We start from the raw sequence: 5,759 nt of genomic DNA, 5'->3' as shown, positions 1-5,759 counted from the left end.
TCCGAGCTCGCGAGCCGTCGCGGCAGACCCTCCAATACTTATAGACGGCGTTCCTTCCATTGTGACGTCGACACCATTTGCCATGGTAACCCCACGAATGGAGGCGGGGCATCCTCCATTACTGGGCGTTATTCTTTTTCTTTTTCTTTTTTAGCGCCACACACATCAACGCACACAATTTACCACTGATGGGCACTGGTATACACTGGAAGTAAAATAAATAAAATAATAAAATACAGTTATAAGTGTTAAAATATCTCTGCAGCTGTTGATATTCAGTGTTAAATGTTAAAAATCTTTTTGCATATTCATTAAATAATTTTTTTTAAGCACTAACTTTGAGCTAGCTTACTGCATATTTGTCACACTTAAATGTTTCAGCTCATCAAACAAATTTTAATGTTAGACAAAGATAACCCGAGTAAATACAAAATGCAGTTTTTAAATGATGTTTTCCTTTATTAATTAAAAAAGAAGCAATCCAAACCTTCCCGACCCTTTGTAATTGCCCCCTAAAGCTGTGTACTCACTGGAAGCAATTTGTGGCAACGTGGTGACCAGAGACCACAGAAAGTGAATGATATTTGGCAACTTTACCCAACTACAGGTGAAATAACTGTTGATGAAACAAAGTGACGGGGACACACAATAAACATATGACTTGCTAGTAAATACATTAGCGGGTCACCTAGGGAACTGGAGCCTGGAATTTCCACACACGACCAGCTGGCAGCTTCAAATCGATTCCTCACTTCCAGTGTATACGGGGCTTAAACCTAATAACTGGTTGTGCCACCCTCGGAAGCAAGAACTGCAATCAAGCATTTGTGATAACTGGCAATAAGTCTTTCACATCACTGTGGACAAATTTCGGCCCACAATTCTTTGCAAAATTCTTTTAATTAAGACACACTGAAGGGTTTTCCAGCACGAACGGCCTATTTAAGCTCATGTCAAAGCATCTCAATCTGATTTAAGTCCAGACTTTAACTTGATCACTTCAGTAGCTTCATTTTGTTTTTTTGACCCATTCAGAGGTGGACTTGCTGCTGTGTTTGTTGGTGTTCAGTGTCTTGATGCATAAACCAAGTGAGCTTGAGCTTCAGGGCACAAACTGATGGCCCGACATTCTCCTTCAGGACTTTCTGGCAGGGAGCAGAATTCATGATTCCATCAATTACAGCAAGTCGCCCAGGTCCTGAAGCAGTAAAGTAGACCCAGACCAGCACCGCGTTGGTATGATGTTCTTTTTATGAACTACTGTGTTAGTTTTATGGCAGATGTAATGGGACTCAAACCTACCGAAAAGTTCAGCTTCTGTCTCATCAGTCCACAGAATATTTTCACGAAAGTCTCGGGGATCATCAGGATATTTTTTGGCAAATGCGAGAGGAACCTTTGTGTTCTTTTTGTTCAGCAGTGGTTTTTCTCCTTTTCCGTGGATGCCATCTTTGCACCGTGTCTTTGTTATGGTTGAATCATGAACTCTGACCTTAACTGAAGCAAGCGAGGCCTGCAGTTCTTTACATGTTGATCTGAGTTCTTCTGTGACTTCCTGGATGAGTCGTTGATGAGCTCTCGGAGTAATTTCCTGCGAAGGTTCACCGCTGTTCCAAGTTTTCTCCATTTGTGGATAACGGCTCTCACTGTGGTTCACTGGAGTCCCAAAGCCTTAGAAACGGCTCTGTAACCCTTTCCACACTGATAGATGTCAGTGACTTTGTTTCTCAGCTGTTCTTGAGTTTCTTTAGATTGTGGCATGATGTGTCCCTTTTTTGAGCTCTTTTAGCCTGCTAAGGTAGGTTTGGATAACTTAATAACTTATATATTTCAGCAGCTTACCTCCAGCACATTGTTCTTGTTACAATTTTTTATTCTAATTCTATTTTTTTTATGGTGTAAAATAAAATAAATGCATCATGTTAAATAATGTGCAAGGAAGCCTGTTTCCTAAAATGTTGAACTATTGCTTTAAACTTAAGCTCTGCTGAAAAGAGGCCCACCACCAACACCCTGCTGCTAGCTGCTACCACACACACACACACACACACACACACACACACACACACACACACACACACACACACACACACACACACACACACACACACACACACACACTCCTGATTCATCTACACCTCTCCCGGCTTAACAGCTGGGTTCAGAGACACCTCCCTTTCCCTGCTGCTTTGACAAGGTTGTTGCGTGCTGATAGCGGGCAGCCAACTTTTGAAGCCCCTGCTTCTGAATCTGTAGCTGCAAACAAAACATATTCACGTGTGCAGTCATCTCGCTATAGATGCACCGCTCGCAGTGTAGTATGTAGAGCCTTGCCACGTGTTTTGATGCTATATGCAGACAAAAGCAGTCTGTCTTGTTGGTTTATTATGTCAAAGTTCTGCTCTGGATTTCTTAGCATTGCCAGGCCCCCATTGTACTCCGGGTCCCCTTGACACCATTCCCTTATTTCCCTTTGACCAACCAGTCTATTGTTTCCTCTAACATATTTTTCTTTTTCCACTGGTACTAGGCTACAAATACTTTGAATCCCTACGAGCTCCAGGACACCGGCCAACCTCTGACCGCCTCCTGCAGAGATGGAAGATGGAAGGTAGGGGGACAGGGATCTGTGCCAAGACCCCACTGACTACCACACTGCAGCAAGATTTTACTGTACATTACTGCAGCAGCAGCAGCAGCAGCAGCAGCAGCAGCAGCAGCATTCTTAAGTTATGGCCATTTGCATCAGTTCCATGAGCTTTTAAACCCTTTCATCCCACAACGCAAATGAGCGATTTAGCCTTCCATCCCTGGATCTAAGCTCGAAACCAAAAACAGTCAGCCACTTGCTGCCATATATATGGACCGTCTGCAGCTTGAACCAGCTGTATCAGGAGGCTGTGATAGATTACGCTTTGAAAGCGACCTCCTTGAGAATGAAGCAGACTGTGGCAGGCAATATGAGCCTGCAGTTGGGCTGCTATTGTGTCCAGATAGGTAAACCGTGTCACTCGCTGTCTGGCTCCCTGTGTATTCTGACAGACTTTATCAGCTGGCCTGGAGAGCACTCTGCACCAAGTGTCAAGATAAAGCTGAGATAGATCAAACAGCGACGGGAAGATTTCAATGCCGGGTTTCAGCATGGAGTTTAACTTTTTACAAACACACACACACACACACACTTCATGCTTGCTTATCAAGCCATGTCTTTCCTAAAATATGATGCAATAACCCAAAAGCATGGGTAAACAAACAAAACCATAGGTGGACTTAATTCACAGATGGACACACAGCAGCAAGCCTTGGCATAGCGGAGGAGTGTATGCGCATACGTTCTCATGTGTGTTACTGCATATGTGCAGTTGCCTCTTTACTGTATTTTTGTTTTGCATTCGCGTTTGTGTGTGCGCGATTAAATGTAGCTCGCATGTTGCCAGTGTTGCTCTATAAATAGCTCAGATTTTATTTAGATGTTGGAGAGAGAGAGAGAAAGAGGGCTCTCAAATGAGTTGCCATAGCAACAGGCACGTTCAGGGTCCCTGGTTGTGAAGGAGGGCAGGATGGGGTGGGGGTGGGCGGGTGGGGATGAAGACATGATAATGTTAGTCTGTCTGCAGCCTCCTTTTCTCAAAGCAGTGAACAGAAACCCACAAATAAAACCTCTCGGTCCCTAAAGCGATGCATACTCGCATGTTGTGCGAATGCATAATCTGTCGCTCTCCTGCTCCAACTCTTCCCCTTCCTCTTCATCATACTGGCTCCCTTTTGCTGCCGTTCGTCGACCCCATTCTTTGCCCCTCTTTCCTCTACATCCCTCCATCCTTTTGTCTGCCGATTCTTGATGTCTGTCTTACAGCAGCACCCTCTGCTGTAAAAGAAATCACCTGTGTGGCTGAAGGGAGTGTAGACATGAAAGACTATTCTTTTGGCTCCCAAGTGTGTGTGAAGCTGGCCATCTGTGATCAGGTTGGCATGATGATTACGCACACATACATGCACGCAAGCACACACACACACACACACATGGTGGGTTGAAGGAGAAGGGGCAATCATAATGACCAGTGTAAACACAAAGTAGATAGCACTAGAGTGGTTTCAGTTCATTTTCACTGAGGCCCTCTTTGCATTAGCGGTCAGCAGACCAATCCATTGCAAACACTACTGTGGCAGACGTGGCTCTTGAGATAATGGAGACACTATTAAGCACACATACAGTACACACACACACACACACACACACACACACACACACACACACACACACACACACACACACACACACACACACACACACACACACACACACACACACGCGCACACTGCTTCAGCGTCCTTGTTCTTAATATCTGGTGTGTGACAAAATCCTGGCAAAACAAAGATAAAACAAAATCTAAGATAAAATCTAGAAATCTACGGAAGATCATAAGTGCCAAATTAAAATAAATAAACAAATGACTCCAGAAATTAATCATTGCCATTAAATGCACCGACACATCAAAGTAAGTTGGGCATTTTTTTTTTTTTTTTTTTTTACAAATTTGAAACTGCTTTATGTTAATTGCCCTATTATTTAACCTCTTCTTTAATTTGATCTTGATCACAGGATCTTGATCTATTGATTCATTTTATTGTTTTCATTAATGTATTACATTTATCATCCCACAGATGATCTATGTATTTATTTTTCATTTTAGGGGCCCTTATTCAAACTTGTGCATGAGGCCTACTTTTCACACACTGATTGATGGATCCCTACATTACTGCAGAAATAATAGTTTCATTTAAAAAATAAAGTATATAAAGTATTATCTATGTCTATAAAGTATTAAACTTTTGTATCTTGAGCCACCTCTCGTTTCTTTAAATTTTGCTACGAAAGTGGGAAATAAGTGTAGCAGCTTACTGAAACACATATACATGGAAATACAGTATGTGAGGCAAAACTGAGTTTGCACAATACTAATGAGGTTAAAACTCAATATATTTATTCTTCAGCACAGTCTGAACTCTCTGAGGCAGCTTTCTTCTCATTTCTTTAAGCAGGCTTCAGGAATAGTTCTCCAGGCTTTTTCAAGGGCATTCAAAGTTCTTCTTTGGATGTTTCTGCCTTTTGTTCTGTTCTCTGTCAAGATGTTGAAGTTCGGGCTCTGGGGAGGCCAATCCATGACTGATAGTGTTGCACTGTGTTTTTTTCCATCCAGGTATGATTTTACTGCACTGACAGTGTGTTTGGGATCATTGTCATGCTGAAAAATGAAGCCGTTCCCAATCAGATGCTTTCCAGATCGTGGATCAAAATCTGATGGTACGTTTAAGTGGTCATAATTCCATCAATTTTGACAAGATCTCCAACACCACCGGCTGAAATGCAGCCCCAACCATGACAGAGCCTCTACCATGTTTTACAGATGGCTTTAGGTACTTACTGTTGTACCTCTCTCCTGACCTCTTCCAAATATATTGATGACAATTTAAACCAGAAATGTCAAAAATGGATCCATCACTCCATCAAACTTGTTGCCATTGATTTGAACTCCAATTCTTGTGTAATATAGGATACCTCAGCCTTTTCTCCCTGTTTCCCTTCCTTAAGAATGGCTTCTTGACAGCCACCCTTCCACTGAGACCATTTCTGATGAGGCTTCAGTGAACAGTAGATGGATCAGCTGAAGGTCCAGATGCATCTCTCAGGTCCTGCATCAGGTCTTTGCTGCATTTTTTTCCTGTTTCTTAAGAAAACGACTTTCAGATACTGTTCA

The sequence above is a fragment of the Archocentrus centrarchus genome, chromosome 2 (assembly GCF_007364275.1).
Source record: "Archocentrus centrarchus isolate MPI-CPG fArcCen1 chromosome 2, fArcCen1, whole genome shotgun sequence".
Classification (NCBI taxonomy): domain Eukaryota; kingdom Metazoa; phylum Chordata; class Actinopteri; order Cichliformes; family Cichlidae; genus Archocentrus; species Archocentrus centrarchus.
This window is presented reverse-complemented; position numbering follows the sequence as displayed.